The following is a 23,127-nucleotide window of genomic DNA, read 5'->3' as shown; positions in this document are numbered from 1 at the left end:
TGAAAGCTAGATAGATTCTGCTTCATTTTATTCACTAAAATCACCCAAGCTTCAATTACAGCAACTTTACGAGGCCGAAAGCACATTTAACTAAGCATTTCCTAGAATTACTTCTTGATACCAGAATCAAGGGAACAGTTGTTATGTTTGTTTCTCCCGGTACGGTACGGACTCGGTACCTTTCCGAAATATTGGGATCAATGAATTTGTAAACGGATTCATTTTTTCCCCAACTACTGCAAGTTTAAACGAGCTATATAACTGTTATGTATTTCATACTTCCTTTCTTGTTCTTATTTTCTTGTATGTTCTTTAGTGTATTAAAGTACTGTGTTTTACGTATTATAAATAGTCTCTTATTTTGTAAATAAATTACAAGTATGGTTGTGTATTATATATAATACATATGATCTTATAAATAAGTGTAGTCTTATTCTTCTACGCCATTTCTTCTTCTCATTTGTCTCTCGGTCATCCTGGATCTCTCCACCTTATAAATAAGTTTGTGTCTCTCCCTCGTCAAACGCAACAATAACAAACAAAAATCAACTGTTAAAGCGCTCTTGTTTAACTACAAAATCCCGCCAAAGTGGCGGCATGGATAGTTTGCGCATCTTGTAGTACATATATAATATAGACAGAAAGTATCATATACGAAGTGACACGAAAATAATTAATTAATTAGTATTTTTTAAACAAAATATTCATTTTAAATAGTCTAGTATTGGATTTGCTTTAAAAATCTTACCCTGATCTGAGATTTTTATTACTTTTAGTGGACTCCAAGTTGTTACCTTCATTATATCACGCGACCTTTTATACAAAAGCAAGCAGAAAAATCCCTAAAATCAGGTGGTAGTTCGTCCAGTTTGAGCCAATTTTTCCCAAATATGGAATTATTATTAAATAATCGGTGAGAAGTGTTTACAGCCTCCCCTATATTTTCTTCAGTAGTGGATTATTATCAAACTATTCACGCTTAGGTCTATAGTCAGAAAAAATTCGATCTGGATCTGTTTTACAAAAAAATGGGTCACATTTAAAATTAGGTTTGAATTGATTCTACAAATGAATTGTTGATGACGACATGTTTGTATCATAATGGTGAACATCAACCAACAATAACGTCATATGCAGTTAAATGTGTTTGATATATTATATTTATACAAATCATAAGTCGGAAGTGGGAAGAAATTGGTCAATTGATTGAGATCGAAAAAAATCAATTTATACAGGGTTGAGGAGGGAAACGAGGACTCGATAAATGTATTTAGAATTACATCAATAATTTTATATTTTCAATAATAGACAAAAAAATACTGAGAACAAAATATATGAACAAGGTTTTTGCAAAACTTTTTTAAATTCATATGCACCCCTTCATTATCAATCTCAGCCTAAAAAGGTCGCCTGAAGGACAAGCAGGAGTTAGTGACAGACTCCTCTGACAAGTTGCCCCATGGAGCCACTATAGAGGACTTCAGCGAGTCCACATTTAGGCCTGAGGTCCTGTTGGTTTCCCACTCAAATAGAAAAGTCTTGTGGGTTCAAAAATAGTGAAGGGGCCATACCTCTTTGGACCAGAATCGAGCCATCTTATCTGCAGAGATTTTTTAGCACTTGGCGGGCGTGTCCCCCTCGCTTTCATGCCCTCTGTCACAAAATAGGGTGGATCTTTGTAAAAGAAACTAATCCCAAGTTGTGCTTTATAGCCCTCCTGATGATCATAGGAACCACATGATTATAACCACACTCATTCAACTCCTCTAAGTTATATGTTCTTTATATTAAATGAAAGCTGAGCATCTAAGCTTTCAGTTAAATGAGTTGAACTTTTCAATTAAACTTATCAAAAAATGTGATTGCAAATGGTTTTATGTCTTTTCCCCATCCGTGTAGTTTGGTGATTCAGTAAGTTCATTCACTTTTTTAATAATGTTCCTTTAATTGGTTAAATGGAGTTGCACTGATTAAGCATAAATAAGTGATGTAGTATTACAATTACTCCAAATAACCTAGGAATCTTGTGTAAAGTCCATATACATAAAGTATATTTCTTTTGCTAGGAATGACAGGGGCGCAAACTTAGGCACATTGAATTCAAAAGAATAATTTTTTCAGAGTGTGTTGTCCGTGAGCTACTGCGATTCCATTATTCGCTTTTGTGTTGGCTATTCCCTCCACAATTTTTTCTTTTTAAAAGTATAAATTAATGTATTTGTGATCATTATATATGACTTCTTTCTCAAATAATATATTTCTAATATTAATGCAAAAAATTATTTGCAACAATTCATTTCATATTACAAATTTATTAACACAAAATATCAAAGTACGAGTGCAACATTTTAAATATTCTGGAATTAAATTTACTTTAATATATATGCATTTATTTTTGTATACAATTATACTAAAAATCATTCAAAATAAGTCAATGGCTTGAAAAGAGGCAAAAAACAATCATATTTATGCAATTTTTTCACTATGCATTAAAATTAATAAAATTTGATATATTTGCTACACTGGGGGGTGTTGCATGGAAATGGTAACACCTTTCTATAATAGAAGTATATTTCTATAAGAAATTGGTAACAATAAAGCTTTTTTTTTTCTTCTTCACAAACTCCTAAAAACAATTACTTCTGAATACAATCACACATGGTAGCTATGATGGCCTTCAGGCGACGTTTAAAGGCTACGCAAACGTAGTGGTAAGTATCATCTATTATGAACACCTAGTGCTCTTCGGTATAGCCCTTCAGATCGGCGATGTTCAAGTCTCGGATGCCCTTTGACTTCGCGTGTGGTCATAACGTTAAGTCAAGTGTGTTGAAGTAAAGGCTGTAGTGGGCTGTGTCGACTTGGGTAAGAAGTTTTTTTTTTTTTCAACTCCCAGTGCCGATTTAGGGTCTTAGAGCTTCTTTTTTATTCTCCCGGCTTGACAAGGTAGATTGTATTCCTACAAAACTTAACCTGATCAAATGTTCCTGTGGGAGTAATTCACATGCAGAGACGCACAGTGATATTGATCCAAACTTCTCTTTCTGAGGTCCTTTTTACCCTGAGAGTGAACTACGATACAAGAAAACCAGCACAATCTTAAAAGTTTTGTATGCCATTGTCAACTTAGTAATTGTTTCGTAGAAACTTGAGTTATAAAAGTGAACATTAGTGTCCATACTTCCATGTCACACCCGGTGTATACTTTATATTATGTAAAGTTTGTGGCTTCCTCAGGACAATTTAAAAATGAAAGACAATTTCTCATTAATTTAATTAAATGAATGACTAATGATTATTTCTCTTCATATTTTGTATTTCATATCAAATATTTTTAGTCAAAGTTAGTGTTGTGTCAGTACTTATTTATTCGATCCAGTCTAGTCTTAGGACCCGTCTGATGAGTCCTTAGGACCGGTCCTTAAAGAAAATCAGTACTAAAACTGATTAATAAAGAAGCAATACGCTAGAATGTCGTCATCAAGCACCGAACTGTATAAGTTTTTAGGACTGATATGCAGGATTGAATTGGACGGGACTGAGAGTGAACCAAACAGCACTAAAGGCTTCTGACATTAATAAGGATTGACAAAAAAAACCTTAATAGCTTCAAATTTATTATTAGTTTTTCTATATCACATTTGTTTGACATGCATTTTTAAATTTTTATAATGTTAGAGTGTTTTTTTATATAGGTTTGAACCATCGTTAGAAACTTTTTTAATATTAGGAATTCATATTAAAAAACTAATTTTCTTCACAATTAAACACCACTTTCAGAATATGGTAAATACTTAATGTACTACGATTCCAACTAGAGAACAAGCTAAGAAAAGATTCAAAAATGAAATTACTTTTTAAAAGTTGTTTTTTTGGAAAAGTATTTTTTATTAAGGATGTAGCCAAGTGGAGAATGATGGCATTGCAAGAGTAACTGTGCCTTAAGCCCCCCAAAAAAAAAAAAAATCTAAAGCCCCCCTCCCAATCAAAGCGTGAACAGACGTCCATTGCTTGTTCCCTTGGCAAATCTTGGATTTCTTTCTTGATCTGGATAATAAGTTCGTCATTGTCATTGCAGGGGCTCGCTTAATTTTTCGTTCGATTACGGCCCACACAGAAAAAAATCCATCATATCAAGATCCGGTAAGTTTGAAGCACAAAAGTATGGCGAGATACAGTCATCAAAATTGATTGGAGTCATTATATACTTTTTATCTAGGTGTTAGAGGGAACCAAGTTCTGCTGTTTAAGTAATTGTTTCTACATTTTCTAAATATAATTTGCTTTAGAGGGTTTAGAGGGTAGCTCAGTAGATTGGACTGTAATATGATTTTTAGAAAAATCATAAGTGGTGAAGTGTTGCCACTTTTGAAACTCCGTGATATTGAATTATATTATATTAACTAATGATTACATTGCTCTACAAATTTTGTACCTTGGATTGAGATGGTGTGTTCCTGATTGATTTTACCTTAATGGGCATGACTAAAACATTTATCTTCTCAAATTTCTGTTTTTATAGCCTACAGTGAGTAAAATGTTATATTATATAAATATAAGCATTGATAGCTTGATAACTTTAAGAAAATATTTTGTCAAGGAACATTTTTTTAATTATAAATTTGTTTGTTTCTTATTAAAGACTAGGTTACTATTTGAATTAAATCATCAAAACGTTGTTGACAAGTGATATTAATGTATTTTATTTAGTTTCAGATTATATTTATTGCAAAAGGATTTACCTCACTAACATTAAAATTTATCTAGTATTTTTATTTTTTTATCTGCTTCTTTTCGCCTTATCCGTATTCAGAACTGAAATGAACAATTTCCAACTATTACTCAATAATAATTTTGAAAAATATGTTCTACCAACTAATTTTGAGATTTTTTTTTCTTAATGGAGAAAATGGCACGAAACACACGAGTGCAACATATTAAAAAAACGAAAATACTTAATAAATTAAGTACGCATTAAGCCCCTTAAACGTATTTAATAAGAAATTTCAAAGCTAATTGACATTTTAAAATATATTACTAAAAACAAAGTAGATAAAATGATATTATTGATAGGGTAAATAAAGATACTATTTGCATGCACGGAATTTTTGTAGAGAAAAAAGGCGGTTTAGCGGTCAGAACCAAAAAAGAATTGGTGTGTGTGCATGATAACATAATGTATTTAAATACAATTAAAATATTTTCCCTGTCCTAATGCTATTTTAAATCTAGGCCATTCTCATCTATATAGCAGTAATTGAATTTCTCTCCATAATCATATACTAAGCAGCTAATGTTAACAAAGGTCTTAATTCAGTCATACTTAAGTCTCGCTCCCCCTTCTACTCTTTCTTTACAAAAATCTAATTAGTAAATATGTCATACACAAGTTTCTATACAAAAATAAGATGAAGAATTTATAGCATTTATGATAAAGACTTTACAATATCCTTTATATGGTCGAATGATGTAATTTTTGACCTTTTGAATGAATAATACTCATTTGTAAGTAATTTTGAGGACGTTATAAAGTTCAAATGCCCCCAGTTCTATCATACGTAAATACGTAACAAATCCCTAATTTTGATAGATTCAAAATAAATGAGTACATAGTTACAACTAGAATAAAATACCATGTAGATTTTACCAATATGTAATTTATTTTAAAAATATAGTAAAAAATAATTTGACTGCGATAGTATCTCAGATTAAATAGAGGTTTCTATGATTGACATATTTGGCTAACTGCTAGATGATTTGGGGGTTTTTTTCTGTGTCTTTTGGAAGAAAGGTTGCGTGAAAGATAACGGTGTGCTTTATTTAGGCGGGAGGCAGGAAAATGGAGGAAAAAAAGAAAAAGAAGGGGGAAAAAAAAGAAAAATCTTATCAATTATAAAATTGTTCATTATTGAGTCAGGGAGTACTTAAGTACTGGAGTGTGAATTACATCTTACTCGCCCCAAAAAATCCAAAAGTTGTTACAACTTTTTTTTCTTTCAATGATAACTTGTATGAAGTATTTAAATTTCACTCTGAAAAATGAACATTTTCAACTTTGAATTTAATTTTTTTTTATTAAAATGTGTTTTTTGTTTTTTTCAGATTGGAATACGAAGAATATAGGGAACATGATATTATTTACCATTGATATTGTTGTATCTTTTAGAAAAATAAATAAGTGTTATTGACATTTTAAAAAAATGTTTAATTAATTGTTAATACTTTGTACATGTATTAAGCATTCCCTCTCTAAAATGTTATTTAGCAATTATTTTTTTATTCCTTCCTTTTTTCTAAATTGCATCAAATAAATATATCGGGGAAAATATCGAAAATCCTGAGAATGAGCTCGGATAATTCATACGATGAAGATATTAGATATTTGTCCAATATTGTTTTCCGATTTCGATCTGATATACAAGGGTGGTCCAAAAACAATCCCAACACAGCGTGAAGATGAGATCACTTTCCAAAAGCTAGTCCTATCTATCTAGCATCTGTTGACAGTTACTCACCGAAGTTTCAGTTATTTTGGACATGCAGTGGCTATGTATCAGACGTTTGAGTAAAAGTCTGTGTTTTTGTGAAAATGGAAGGAATCAAGTATCAAATCGTTTGACCAGTTATAGCGCCTAATAAATCCGAGTTTGTCGCCAATTAATTACTGTAAATAAAACTTGGATATACGTCTGAAACAAAAATACAGTCCGAACAGTTGAAAAAAGGAAAAATTGTTTTGTTCTGCTTTTTCGGCTAGGAAAGTGACGGTACTATTTAGACAGATTAAAGGAGGAGGATCACCTTTTGAGATATGTTGATGAATGAAAAAAAATTATCAGAAAAAACGTCTTGTATCTTGTTAGGTCTGAAAATTTTCAGACCAACCTCGTAGATATATTTGAGTCAATTATAGGGTTATTATTCAAGTAAGATCTTGTTGTATACTTACAAATGTATTGTGAGTAATAATAAAAAGGAAAAGGGCATTTATATGGTAAAAAACACACCATAAATCTTTTTCAAATGTTTTTTTTTTGTTTTTTTTGTACAGCGTATACTGCAAAGGTTTTTTTTAAGGTATGGGTTGCCGATTTGAAAATGTACCAAAAAAATAAAAATAAAGAAACAAATTATTACTAGCGGAAAAGGAAGAACCCATATTAAATAAGAATTCAAAAAGGGAAGAAAGGCGGATTAGTGTGATAGTCTTAATACATCTCTTCATTATGCTTGAAGAAGGAACATTTCATATAATAATTGTATTTATTCCAAGAATCACCCTTACTTCTGGTGGCAATTAGTTTCAATTTTTACTTATAAGCAAACACTTGCACCTACCATTGAGAGCACCAAAAGAAAAATTGCAGCCATTTCTGTACATAAGGGAATGTCGTTCCCAGTGGGCCTGATGCACCCCCTTCTAGACTTTCGTCAAAAATTTCGTTTTACAAATTTATTTTCAATAAATATTCTCAAATCAAGCCCTTCCAAATGATAATTTTGCAAACGCCCCTGTTTAAAAACCTTTATTTGAGCTTTTTTCAAATACAATCCATCAATTTCTCATTATTTTTAGGTGACAATCAATATTGGCTACCTCAAGTGGAGCATCATGCATCCTTTTTTAATTGAAATTGAGGTTAATTCTTCATAAGAATACGAATGTAATACACACACAATTTGCAGAAAATTAATTCTAGCTTGCTTTGGAGTTGACAGACCACAAATATAAATAAAAAACTATTTGATTTTTCTTTTAGCTAAGTGAATAAATTATGAAATATAAAATTTAATCCTAAAGCATAAAGTAGAAACTAAGCTGAGCATTTCCCTGGAGCATTTCTACATTTTTATTTTGTATTATCATTAAATGACCCATTTAATTCTATCGATAAATTTCAACATGATATAAAAAGGGATAATAAGCCTTGATTTAATAGTTTGGAGATTATATATTTTTTATTACATTTTCAGGTTGCAACTCTTATACTCCCTCAAAAATATTATGATAATTAAATGTACCTTATTTTAACAACGGCTCAATATTATGTGTATGAAATATGTACAAAAATATTACATATTCGAATTTTATATACAAATAATCCGCGTAGATTGATTGAGGAGTATAAAACATGTCCTAGAGGTGATGTGAACTGGGTTTCTTATTTTTTTCAAAACTGTTCCTAAATATTATTTAATCATTGAAGACAGAATATCTAAGTATATTGTAATTACAAGTCCGGTGGCTCATGAAAAACAGAGAGTAGCAATGAAGATTTGCTCTGGAGCTATACGTGTAAGTCCTTGTTGGACTCGGAGTAGGATTGAGTATCGACATCGTAGTAGTTCCTGCCTATTAAAGGTCGTTTGAAATGTTTCTGACTAACAAACCACTCTACACACTACTCCCAGCAATGTTTTTATCTCTGTTTTTTTTTTGTAAAAATAATTATTCACGAAGGTGATTGCCATTTTATTTGAGTGAGTTGAATGCAGTCAACTATTTGGACAGCCCTTAATCGGCAAGATAAATAGTCTATAGTAGCACTTAAAGATTTATTTTTTAACTCTCAAAACATACCAATAAGTTCTTCAGTGTCCTCATTCTAGCACATTGCCGACATAATTTCTACCTTCAATCTTTCAGATATGTTATCAATGTCTAACTTAATACACTTTTTATATTGCTTCTCTAAAACAACTATTTCGGATGAAATGCAAAGTTTCATCATATCATTGAAGGACGAATTAATTTTAATTCTTTGAAGTTTAGGAAAGGTGCTCACCATTACTAATGATTCTCCAAAGAATTCATCATTTGATTTACAAATCGATGTAGCTTAAACTCATTTTCGACAACTTCATTTAATCATTCAATAATCGAACATTTGTTGAAGAACAACTTTCATAATTCATTTTAAAATTGTAGAGAAATAATTTGGCAATGATAGTCTGGGAGTACTTAGGAAGTAAATATCAGTTGGTATAATTGAGTTACTTTCCTAACTACCAACTGATTTTCTGCCTTCTTTTTGGAGGAAAGATTGTGTGATACAATAAAGATGTTCTAACAATAAATTATTCTAATTAATCCTTTGCTTTATTATACGGAAGATAAATTAGACTGGGACAATACGTTCAGCAATTGACCCCTTTCTACATTTATTCTTAAGTGTTGCTGTTATTTTTTCGATAAAATTATTACAAATGATTACTTATGAACAAATATCTAAAAAAAAAGTTGATTAAAATTGTATTACTTACAACAATCTGTGGGTTGTTTTTTTTGCTCTTTTTTTATGCTTGAGACAAAGGGCCTCTTGCAACTGTCCCAGTTTTCTTCTATATATATATAGAAGAAATAATATCCCTTTTTATTGCCTGATAAGTAAGGAGATGTGATTATTAATAGGATTGCATCTTATTGAAGTAGACATTTTTATGGAGTTATTAATATTAAAAGGTAATTAACTATTAACCTAATTAGAACTATGATTGCTATAAACAAGATGAGGTGATTATTAAACGGTTTTTATGAGAATTTCTTAGGTTGCCGAAAAGTACTTTTCTTTTTTCATGTAAGTACATAGTTTTGGGAAATAACGGCATAAGCAAAAAAAAAATATATTATTGAATCATGTTTGGAGCTATAATTATGGTATAGAGAGAACATTTTATCATTCCCAGGGTTAGGCTATATCTATGTACATATTAAGTTTATTTTTCCCAAGTTGATTGCTCCAATGTACAACATTCTTACATATTGTTATGTTAATGTTTCCTTCTAATTAATTTCACGTTGATCTCACGGCATTACCTCGCTTACACAAAATATACAGTCTGTTTTTCTTGTCAGCTCTTAATGTTTCTGCTTTAGCGATTTGAAGGTTGATTGGTTGAATTAGAATTCGCTTTTGTTAGACTGTGAACGGTTTCAAAAGATGAGATTTTTCTAAGGGCAGAAGGAGAAGGCAGGAGTCAGACTAATCATGATACTGAATTAAGACAAATGTTTATTAGGGTGTCCTTCTCGTGTACTTTTTGAGATATGGGAACACAACAGATATCTAAATTTACACAAATTACAGAAATAGTTAAAAGAAAAATTATCCATTATTTGGAGGGCTCTACGGATCTTCAAATTTTTGTAAATATTCAAGTCTTCACAGATTTAAACCGTATGTCTAAAATAGTACAAAAATGAATTTTGACAGTTATTTTATGATTAAAATCAAAGATTCAAAATATAAAAAAATAGTAAAGGCAAAGTAAAGATTATAATCCGTTTTTACTTCGATCACAAATTCATTAGAGGGATAAGGTTGGTATTTAGATGGCATAATTTCAATTGGATGTGATAGAACTGCAACTAACAACGTTTGGAAGGGTGGTGTGATTCAATATTTAGAGAGACCGATACAATGGTACATTTGTATGGTTCATGCCAAAGTGTTGCCCCTTTTTTATTTATTTTTGAGTTTAGATGGTAGCACTTTGGGTCCTAAAGAATATTCCGTACCAATTGGAAAACGATTTGAAATGCTGTTTTGTACACCCAAAAACATAATTTCCAGTTTGTTTGATAAGCGGGACCATATTCGGGAGTTGGCTGTGCAAAGAATAATAAAAGCTAGGGGAACTGAAATAGCATTAAAAGCAGAATATTTAAGCCCCCAAAAGTTAACTTTTATCTAAGAGACTACACCGAGAGTATTGTACATTACGAATTTCACCACCGGTTCTTCAAATATTTCTAATGATGACCTTCAAATCATGCCCAAAAATAAAAAATTAGATATTGTTTTTGTTTTTTCGAGTCACACGCAATCAGTGGAAAGATGTGTTACAATGGTAACAAATGTTTCACAAAGTGTAATTAACGCTTGTTCTAGAGATGGTTTTATAAAAAAAATAGATTAAAATCTCGAGCAGCAATGCAAAATTTAGGAAACAAAAATAAGTTTAAATACTTAGTTTTGTTGTAGATTATAATTTCTAATGTAATTCATATTACTTTTCTATATTTTTGATCATTCATTTTAATAATGAAATACCTTCCAATATTCATTTTTTTATTATTTTAGGCCACTTAATGTTTATATCCACTGTTTTTTTGTATGATTTTAGAAAGATAAAAAGAAGAACTTGTACAAAGAGGAGAGCAAAGATTACAGTAATATTCGGGGGCAAAAAAAATGAAATCTTCATGAGTTTTAAGGAATAATTATATACTAATGTAAAAAAATAATTAAGATATAGAGGCTTAAAATAACTTTATAGACGCTTCATATTGAAAACAATTGATAGATAAAAACAAATTAATATTTTTCTCCGAAATATTATCTTAATATATATTCAAGCAACCTAGCTATTTTATTATATTAACTTTCTCAATAAATATTAAAATCTAAATTGACAAAAACCAAGTCTTTTTTGAAAAAAAAAACTGTTCAATTCCATACATTTGGCCAATTTATAATATATGTATATAAAAAAATTATGGGTATGAACTTCAAATACAATTTTTAACTCATATGGAATCAATGTAATTCCATAATTCATACTCATAACTAATAAGTACAACTCCATCTGACTAATTAAAAACCTCTTTATGATTCTAATAATATCGTCGATAAAGCACATAAAAACTCAAAAAATCTTTAAAAATCTTTTATCGCTAAAAATGTTGGAAAAGACTGGCAACGAAAATAATACTAGAACTATGCCTTAATCCCAAAGAAATTTTATTTTAAATGCAGGAAGATTTATTTTTCCTCTTAAGTGATCAGCTCTAAAACACGTGCCCCCGACTCCATGGTATATGAAATTACAATCAAGGAATAAGGAATACCCTGAGATTAAAATAATCACTGGAGCTTTTATAAAAATATAATGCCTTTCTCCATCTTGTGGTAATATGATTGCACATTATCTAGTGGGAATCAATGATGGCCGAAAAATCACAGCACAATTTCAAATATGTAATAACCTTATCCAATTTTATCGTCCCTGCAAGATTTGTGGGATAACTTTTAATAATGAAATTTATGCTTTAGCGATTGTCCTGTTTTAAACATTGTCAAGTATCTTATCATTATAAATCAAAAGTTCATTTTTAATTTTAGTCCAAATTTCGTAAAGGCATACACATATTATTTGGCATGACATTTAGAACATTTTAACGTACAGAAGAAAAAGCTATCAGTGTTAATATTTTAAATGTCAAAGCCTATATTATCCAGCAGAATATGAAAGAGGAACCAAATGACAGCGCTCACATTAGAGCGATTATGATATTTGCGGCAGCAAGGTATACTTCATTTAAACTGAATAATTTATTTTATTTTATCATTTACTTTAATATTTTAATCATTTTGATTTATTTTGTTTTTTTGTTTGGAATTTTTTTCTATATATGAAATATGACTAAATACATGTATGTATATGATAGGCAATACCATGAAATTTATCTCTTTAAATAGGAAATTAATTCTAAACTATAATGTTTATTTATGAATGCATATACTACGCAAATTTCCTGTTTGTATTTATCTATTTAAATAAAGACCTTCCTGTTGAAAAAAAAATGGTGATAAAAATACGCATTTTGTACAAAAAGATTATTCAAGAAAATAGGTTGTTTTTGTTTTTTTTATTAAAAAAAATATGTTTTCTATTAAGAAAAAAAGTTATTCAAAAATATCTTTAATCCCCTCTCCCTAAGAAAAAAAACCCGGGTATCTAAATCACTTTATATGAGGTAAATTGTAGCAAAGTATGTTTAGAATGTAGAAATAAATATGATGTCATCAAAAGTTCACTAATAAAATTGATCTAGACCTATTTTATATTGTTAAAGCAAAGGTACTCTGTTTGCAGTGAAGTGAACGCAATGCAGACGATTTAATGAAATGCTTCATAACTTTGCATACCGCATGGAACGTGAATACATTGTGTAGTGTATGAAGTGCTCCCTCAAGTTTATGATGCAAGACATAATAGTGTAGTCGTACAAATGACATATATCCTGGGAACGCCCCCCTAATATTGCATGTAAATTACCTTCACTACATTTATGTTTCATATTTTTAGTCATTTTGTTACTCTTCAAAATTTTGGATATTTGAGAACACAAATATCATTTTGTATGTCTATTCTCAGTTATGAAAACTTTATTAAATCATTAGTTAATCACTGATCTTTTTTCCCTACTAAAAAGGTATTCTACACTCAGATCAAAGTATCATCGAATAAAAATATATATTTCACCCCGTAATTATTCAACAAAAAATAATAAATGTATCTACTTACATTTGCTCTTAAATAGAGGTTGTTTCTTTTTTCATTATTTATTCAACCAATACAATATGCAGTCAAACAAAAAGATTTATTTTGTATAAAAGGCAACTTATCTATTTAGAAGAGAAGATCATCTATCATGTACTCTATGTAATAAGATAAATATTGTATATTACTAACCTGAAATATAAAAAAATGCACTTATTAACAAAACTTACCCTGAAAATTGTGAAGACATTATTTTATAATTTCATACTTGATTCTCAATTTTTTTTTTTACTTGTGGCTGTACTTGACATTGATTGAAATTCTTAAGCGTCGAAGAACAAACAAACTTTGTTTTAATAATATAGAAGATAAGTTTCCAACTAGAGTTGTGTTGGTCATGATTTATTCGGACTAGTCCGGTCCAGTCTTAGGACCGGACCCGATGACTGTCATTCCTTATCACGATCCTGTTACTTTACCTATCGGTCCTTGTTTTTTTTTATAAAATTATCCATCATTTATCACACCAAACCATATTTACGTGGTCTATTCAAAAAGTAAGGTGACTTTGTATTTTCTTTATGAAATAGAATTGATGTTTGGCCCCTTCGAAGTAATCCCCCGAGACAGTACACTTGTTGTAACGTTTTTTTCAATTATCAAAACATTTCTCATAAGCAATTATTTTCGGTTTAGCCTTGAGCTCTTTCAGGGATCCAGTCTTTATATCCTCAATCGTTGCAAATCTCGGTCTGTTCATAGGTCTCTTCAGTTTTGGGAGCAAGAAAAAGTCACGGGCCAAATCCGGTCAATTTTGTGGCTGAGGCATTATTGTAGTGTTGTTTTTGGCCAAAAAATACGACGATTCCTTTGGTCAAAATGAAGCAACTTTCAAAAAAAAACTTATTTTCATGCCCAAAACGTTTGAAATTTTTTTGTGGCAAAAGCTAACCGATATTTCAATATCCTCAACAACTTCTCTGATAGTGATTCGACGGTTTTCAAAATCAATTTTCTTTATCTGGTTCAACTTTTTCATCCGCTGTGGACGTGCCCAGGCGTCGAGAGCTAGGCTCCTCATTGGCATCTTCCTGGCCATCTTGGAAGAGTTTGTATCACTTTTAAACATTTTTTTATTACTCATAACAGTTTCACAGAATGACATTGTCAACAATTCAAGTGCTTTGAAGTACTTAATTATATTTTGTACAAAAAATTTGATGCAAATTTTGCAATAGAAAAAATCCCCTAGATAAGATCCAAAAACTATTCATTTTTTCAGTATAATACGATCATTTTGAAATATACTTTTACTTAATTGCTATATAATAGAATAATTAAAAAAGAAAAATAATCCCTCAATGGCGTCATAAAAAATCAATTTTAACTTCTTTAAGGACCAGTGAGTGAGACCGGACTGGACTAACTGCGTCCTTGTTCCAACACAATGATTATATCTAAAAAATCCTCAGTGTTAGTCTAGAAAATTGTGGAGCACACCAAAAGACGTCAAACATATTTTATTTATCAAAAACAAACAAGTGGTGCAAATATTCTCAACATTTGCCCCAATATAATAAATTAATAAAAATTACATTCAAAATTTGGAAATAATTTTTATTAGGAACTGTATGTACATTTGAGTGTCGCAACTTTTAAAAAGAAATCAAAGAAAATTATTTTAATACAAGTATTAAACTTCGCTCTTATGTGTTTTTTTCTAAGCCCATCCGGATCGGTCTTATCTAAAATCCGATCTAGAACGGTTCTATAGATGAATTGTTCATAGCGTCATCGAACAACAATGAGGCCATATGAACTTAAATAAGGTGCATACATCATATTTGTACAACTCATAAATCAGGATATTATCAAAAAAAGTCGGTGTATGGATTGAGATCGAAGAAAATCAGTTTTAAGATCGAGGGGTAAAAAATTGGTCAACGGTTTGAAAGTTTTAAATTTTGGTCAACGGTTTGAAAGTTTTAAATTTTGGTCAACAATTTGGACCTAAATATCGGTCCAAATCCACCTAGAACAAATAACATATCCGAACCGAATAATAAAATCGGTCTTCGACCGAGTCTCCACACTACTCACTACCACACTGTTACTCCTCCAGTGTTGTTTATTAAACCCAGACACTGAAATATCATTGCATTCTCAATTACTTATCATATTTTGTCTTTAGTAATTTCTATGTAGGTTCATAATTTAACATATATGTATTTCTTTTATCTAATTTTTGGGAGATGGTACTATATTATTTTCTGAGTTAATAACAAATTCAGGAATTAATTATTATTATCAAGGTTTCAAAGAATTTTATTGATAAGTTCTTTTTATTGATTGAATGGTTGAATATAAGAAAAACAATTACATTTTAATTCGACGAAAGATATAGATGGTGTTAGTGATAAGAATGAAAAGACAACTGGAAAAGATCGATTTTTTACGGAAGAAATATGTCCTAAAATCATTCATGCCATCCCCTAGACAACATGGCCGCAAAATCGTTCCGATATAGTCTTGCAACCTCTATACAAATAAATCTAACAAAGAAAACATACCCTGCTTCTTTTGTTAGACCTCAGTCGATAGACTAATAAATTTTGTTTAAAGAAATCAACATTCCAATTTGACTAAAAAAGATGTTTGTGTATTTCATGTACTCTATAGACTAATCACTTTTATTTTTAGACTATTTCACTCGTTTCAAGATGGGAAAATCAATATTTTTTTTCTAAAAAAAATGTTTTCTTATAATTTATCTATCCCAACGATGAATATGAAAAATAAATATGAAAATTAATGGTATATGTCTTATTCTGTGTACAAAATCTTTCGTAAATTAATAATTGATTTAGCTATAAATTATCTATTATCTATAGCATGGAGTCTCAATAGTCGTCAATTCTGGCCTGCATGTGCATTTCATACGCCCCACGATAATTGTAATGGTATATTTCAGCAGGTAAATTGCCTCATTTTTATTTCTGTTCTATGCTGTATGGAATAGACAGGTTCATCACTTTGTCAGAAAACAAATATTGCTCTACTGGAAATCGAGTTGATTGACCTGGAATCAAATGACGAATAGAAGATCATGTTTAAGGCATCATTTTCTATTAAATTATTATGGATTTGATTGCAACTAGGATTTCTAAAATAAAGGGGGCTTCGTGGTTGAACAAGTCTGTTTTCTCTTGGATGAAACTCACTCATTAGCACTTAGATCAGATTATGAAGATTGTCACAACCAGTCTAGATGTGAACATGAAAAAGATTGCTTAGGATTCACGAGCAAATTACATTCATTAGTAGTATAATACTTTGATTAAACTTATATTAAATATTTACTATCAAATTAGAATTAAAGGCAATGCGACATTAGTGTGCCTCGTAAAATGATCACTTCGACTCATTTTGGATAACACATAAAAACAATTGATACCCCTGCTCTATAGTCTGGAATCTTTTTTAATATTATTTTAACTCGTCAGATGGAGTTGCACTGATTAAGTACCAATATGTAAGAATTATTGTATTACAATTATTTGATTTAAGCTAGGAATTGTCATTGAAGTCCATAATTTATTGGGTTAGGTACTTTTGCCATACACAATTTTCCACAAGAGATTTTGCCTTAGGACATTTCCCCTTTAAGTCATTTTGTCTCACCGATATTTTGCCTTAAAATATAAATAAATTATGTTTATACGTCGTTATTGTTTATTTTTGGTAAAAAGGGGTATTCTCTTTTAACTTTATCAATCAGAAGATGTAATATTTATAAGTATAAAACACACTAAATGTTTTGAATAATAATAAATTTATGTTTACATCCTTTTGAAACTTCACTATTTAATGGGTTTGTACAAGAGAAAAAGTAAGTAATAAAGTCAGCATAATAGGAAAAGTAAAAGTTTCTATCAAACAGATTAAATAGTTGTTTTCTGTTGGAAAATGATGGAATTCTGGTCAAAATTTAAATCTTACACCAAAAAGATCTCACTTTTTAATTAATTTGAACCAGAGACAAAATAGGTAATAAATTAGTCAAATAAGAAACACAAAAATATACAAACACAACAATAAGTGCTAATCCGTTCTACTTTATTTAGTTATCATTATACATGATCGATTAATTATTCATGTTAGGAAAGACTCATGGATTGACAAACAAGCATAAAATGAGGCAAGAGCATTATTCCACCTTTTCTTCAACAGAAAACATCCATTTAATGCGTTTATAGTAATAAACATAACATATTTTGATTTAAAATATTCATAAAAACATTCATTTTAACCAAAAATAAACAATCATGACGTATAAACAATCATGACGTATAAACATCATTTATTTATATTTTAAAGTGAATTGTCCTTGTGGAAAAATTGCTTTAAGGCAAAATATCCTGAGCTAAAATAGTTTAAAGCGAAAGTGCCAGGTATCATAATTTATTGCTAAAATATTTATTTTAATGTTCGGACGGTTTTACACCTCCATGGAAGTACTAGTGAAAGGATTTAGAGGAATGTAACAAAGGCTTAAATCCAATATATTCTTGATTTTCACCAAAAAATCACTCAAGGACTAAATAAATATTCCTTATTTTTTAAGTAGTAATATATGAAGAGAAAAATTGTAATAATTATTTGAAAAATATGTTTTTATACGATATGTCAACACCAAGGCAGAGCTAAAAGATTTCTTTGCAATATTGAGAGTGTATTTTCTACATTTATATTCCTTGGAAAATTATAGTCAATTGATATGGAAAAATCATTCTTATTAACCTATTGAATGTATTGGACATTGCAATTAAAGTAGCGAAAATGCATTGGCACATTTATGAGAATGATAAATTGTTTGATTTTATTGTAAAGGCTGGACATATCGGGATCAATATTGGTCACTTAAATCAAAAAAGGTTCTAAGCACTAGCTAAAATTCTTGTGTATCTTAACTCATCCCATAAATTTGAAAAGTAATCCTATAATTGGCTAAAATATGTCTATAAACCATTGGGTTATTGAATATGAACATAAATCGGGATATTCTTCTTTGATTTCCTTTTTTCTTTTCAGGATTGTTTTTATGTTAATGCCTTTTATTTTGATATAAACTTCTTGGTTATTTGTGTTTATGTATTCTCTTAATGACTGAAATATGATATTTGTGTATTTATTATATTATTGAAATAGATAATCACAAAAATATTTTGTATAACGTATGGCCTTAAAAAACTATTATGTTAGTTTTCTTTGACCTTAAATAAGGAAAATATAAGTTAGGAATATATATGAAAGAAAAAATACATCAAAGGAGGGTAGATCCGGAGATGTTTTATTCATATTAATGTGTCAAGGAAAGGATTTAATTATTTTTTTAGAGTATGTTCAAAAGAGTGAAAAGAAAATGACAATTGAAGATTTTTTCTTCGACATGTTCATTATGGTTTTTATGTTTTAAAAAAAGTTTTTAACAAACACAATCAATAAAATCAAAATGGCAATCCATAAGTGAACTTGAAACAAGTTACAAATGAGAATTAGTTAATCTTTTTTCAATTTATATTTATTTGAAAATTGTTAAAAGGGTATTTTGCTTCAAATGATACTTAATATGATATTATCGGTTGTTTTTCTTCCCTACATGTTTTGATTTAAATAGTGTTATTCTAATTGACGTGTTAAAATAAAATATAATATCTTATCTTGTAATTAGAATAGTTGACAATATGCAGATATATTTAAAAAAATAACTCGAAAACTAACTTGATCACCATGACAATTTGAAGAATTTTTAGGGGGAAGAGCAGCTTTTTATTAAATTAACTTCGAGCACCTATGAGATGATAAGCAAACTCAAATCCGCTTAGGTAGGAATTACTCCTATGCTGATCCTCGATTTTACTACGATAATAACAAGACTTTTAATTCTGCAACATATCCTCAGTGTTACTTTTCGTTTTTCATGCAATAATGGTTAGAATATTTGGCAAGGGATATATTTTCACTATTAGAAGCCATTGAGAGAGGGTTATAATGAAAATAAAAACATTGATATTTGTAGTAAGCGATATTGAAATTTGAGAAGCTTTTTTTTCATTTTTAAAAATAATACGTATCTGTCGGCACCATTTTCATAACATGGCAGCTAGTTAATGGTACTTTAGTTCTAATATCCTTTCTAATGTTTGTATTTTTTTGCACAAATTACTGTATTATTGGGACGAGTTGGCACAGTAGTGATTTTCGATAAATAGTGATAGAAAGTAATAGGCTTTATCAATATGTTTATTAAAAAAAATAACTTAACCAAAAATTTATATCATTTTATTTGTGATCACTATTAATTTACCAACCATTTCAACATTTAAAATACTGTCTGTCTCTACTCACAATGAAGGATATTTTTTTATACATTGCGAGTGTGTAGTTAAAATATGGACACTTATATACAAAATGAAGAAGAAGAAGCAATGGAAGGATTTGATAATTCATTCCATCAGATGACAAACTGTGTGTAATGAACCCTTGAATACACAAAATTAACATAATCAATGAAAAAAATGACTTCAAGAAGAGACAAAATAATCGGGATTTCTTCATTACTTCACAACGAACATACACTAACAGGGATATGAAGCTTAACTATATCGCCAAAAAGACCATGTATTACATAATTACCATCGTGGCAAGCTTCAACAAGGTATATAGTGCACTGCCACACACATCTAAGGTTAATCAATCAAATGTGAACCCCATGCTCACTGGATGTCAATCCGCTCAACTTTTCCTTCTGGCTGCATGTCAAGGAAAGGGCCTGCCAGACAATGACATCGAATCTCGAAGCTCTCAAGGCTCCTGTTGATGAACATTGGAGCTCCAATTATATTATTACCACCTCTCAGAGCTTCCAGTGGAGACCACTATTAAAGAAGAAATAAATTGAAGATTATAAATTACATTGCATATGCCAAAATCTGTAGTTAATGTAGCTTCCCTCTTTTTCGAAATTAAACTTGTTAACTTTCCTCATTATATGTCTAGTTTGGAATTACGTACCCCGAATGTCTCATGTTAGTGTGAGTTATCTTGCGCCTCAGCTACTCTTTGACATCAAATACTAATATATCACTCCATACTGGTAAAAGATTAACTACATTTCACTCTTAAGCTATTATTACCCTCAAACTATTATATTTTTATAAAATGTAAGTGCTAAAGAAAAGAGCAATTACTTTGCGTTTCAAAAGAAAATTAATGTATAGGTAACAAAATAATTCCAAGGTTGTAAATTCAGAAAATGTCTCAGAACCTAGGATTGGATGGGTTTATAACTCACCCCCTTCAAAGAGCCATAGATAATGATGCCATAGGCAATTATTCCAGGAAACTGCTGGAGCACATTTCGTAGAAACTTGCAAGAAATAAGTAAATGTCAATATAACCAGTGTGCTAACAAGCTTATTGGGGATCATATAGAAGAAATTGTCAAAAAGAAATATTATCTATAATCAATCTCACTTTTTTTTAGTCTTAACTATTGTAATTTTATAAGCTTTTTGATACAGAAAAATAGATTACTTAATTATGAATTGAAATTATATAAAAAATTGTAAATTATCCAATTTCAACATTGGATACGAGTTCCGTAATTTAATTTTTAATTAATAAAAATTAAAATTGAGTAAATCAAGAGTATGTCTTATTTTTCTCAGAATAAATAGTGATTATATTAATTATCTAATAAAATATAGTATCTAAAACGTAGAACTCACTAATTATTGATTTCTTTATTGAGCAATGATTAGTATTTATATAGCATTTTAAATTGACCTATTTTCGAGTTTATATTTTTCCCCTTGAAAAATACTTTTTTTGTAGATGCAATCATAAAATGAAATTTGACAAGGATTGAGAGCTCTAAACTGTTATAATTTAAAAATATGAGATTTGTAGAGCGAAACTAGCCATTTTAGGCAATTAAAAATGTGTTCAGTGATTAACAGAATCTTTGTTTTGTGAAGCGTAAAGAAGAAAATTCTATCCTAGCAGCTGTGGAGGAGGAGATAATCTTTGATAAATAAGGAAACTACAAAATTATTGAACACATTTTAGCCTCATATTAGATACATGATCAGAATAAAAAAATGGCTAATTTCAACCGAATACACAACCATTTATACAAATCTATTTTTCCTGTGCCACTATACAAATGGTCTTAAATTTTTCCAAAGTTTATTGAATGATCGTCTTTAGTAGAAAAAATGTTGTACAACGGAAAAGTACAAAGATACTAAATTATTGTTAACTATCAAAATACCATCAACTGAAGATATAATATTTAATGTACATTGATAAAATAATCTTATGTGGAAATGAAATGTACTCGTCTTTATTAATGACTAGGTATTCTTATTATGACAAGAACAGAACCTCTCAGAACCCCTTCCAATTCGTGCAGTCCTTTCTTAATTTCATTTCCTATTCCTCTTATGAACTCTAATTTACATTACCATTTAAAAACACTTATAATGTTCAATTTGAGATTTTTAAACCTCTCATACCCTGATTCAATCGCTTGGAGAAACAATGATAGGAGGAGTTTGTGCTATGTCTTCTTAAAACCCTTCTGGGATGGGGATATTATGTATGGTAGGGTCCTTCCCCAATCGCTTGTTTAAGATTTATAAAGTGTTCATAAGTGTATTTAGACGATAGTTTGCTAGGGTAAATATCTAATTACCGTTTCCAATCACAATGCCTTCAAATAAAAGTATAATGCTTAATGGGAATATGAAATATACTTTATACAGATCTGTTTTAATTGAATATAGGAACAATCTAAAAACATTATCTTTTTGTTGAGGGTATTATGATAGTAGAAAGGTGTAACAAGTAAGAATAGACAATAATAAATTTTATATCAACTTGGATAATACAGAATTTCATAGCTAAAGCTGCCCCTATAGTTGAAATGCGGCTATAAATTTAATAAACCTTCATAGGAATAATAGTTGATAAAAAATAGTTGAAGTTGATACAATCAAATCGAATAAGACCATAGCCTCCTAATTTAAGCAAAATCCCTTCTAAAACTATTGATCCCATTAAAGGAGCCTCTACGTGGTCTAGGGGCAATCATAAGTGAAGAACTAAAATTGCAAGTTTTAGCCAAAGTAAAGACGGGGTGAAGAAGGATTGGTGTCTAAAGAATAATGAAAATTGAATTAAATAGGAAAAGAGGCAATGATTAGGAGTAAAGATACTACCAGGGTGTAACACATTATTATTTTATTAACATAAATGCCGTCAAATTGATATCACAATACAGGAATTGATAGCAAATGGATCATAAAAAGCAGGATTTGTCATTTATGTTGAATAATATTTTAATATAAATATAATATGTGTAAAAAAAAGTAATAAAAGTGATCAATTTACTAAGTTGTAGAAAAAAAAATATCTTACCAGAAACACATTCCAATTATTAATATCACATTCTCCATTCCCTTAACAATTTTAACACTTTGTTTTTAACTTTTAATTTAAGTAAAGTTTTTTTATTCAGTATATGTACGTAATCCTCTAATGTTGTTTCTTAACAAAGCACATCTAGTCAAAAAAAATATATACCATTTTTTTTTTTTTTTTTTTGTGAGTACCCTTTTTTAAGGGAAAAAATATATTTTTTTTTTTTTACGAAAAGAAGTTTACATATCGTTCGCTGATGCATCAGGCAGCAGCAGGTACGTATGCAATATATGGCACGCAAATGGAACGTAGAGCTGTATTACTTAGTAGTTCCTTCCATTGCAGTTCCTTCGT

General features: G+C 29.8%; 1 protein-coding gene across 1 annotated transcript in view; it reads right to left on the bottom strand.

The window, feature by feature from the left end:
• The window catches only part of LOC121124674 (uncharacterized), a 68,905-nt gene extending 46,009 nt beyond the window's left edge, over positions 1-22,896 (bottom strand). Inside the window, exon 1 of the mRNA XM_040719856.2 lies at positions 22,771-22,896. The gene's annotated coding sequence lies outside the window, so the exon portion shown is untranslated. The remainder of the gene's footprint in view (positions 1-22,770) is intronic.
• Between the last annotated feature and the right edge of the window lie 231 nt (positions 22,897-23,127).

Source organism: Lepeophtheirus salmonis, chromosome 9, assembly GCF_016086655.4.
Source record: "Lepeophtheirus salmonis chromosome 9, UVic_Lsal_1.4, whole genome shotgun sequence".
Classification (NCBI taxonomy): domain Eukaryota; kingdom Metazoa; phylum Arthropoda; class Copepoda; order Siphonostomatoida; family Caligidae; genus Lepeophtheirus; species Lepeophtheirus salmonis.
This window is presented reverse-complemented; position numbering and strand designations above follow the sequence as displayed.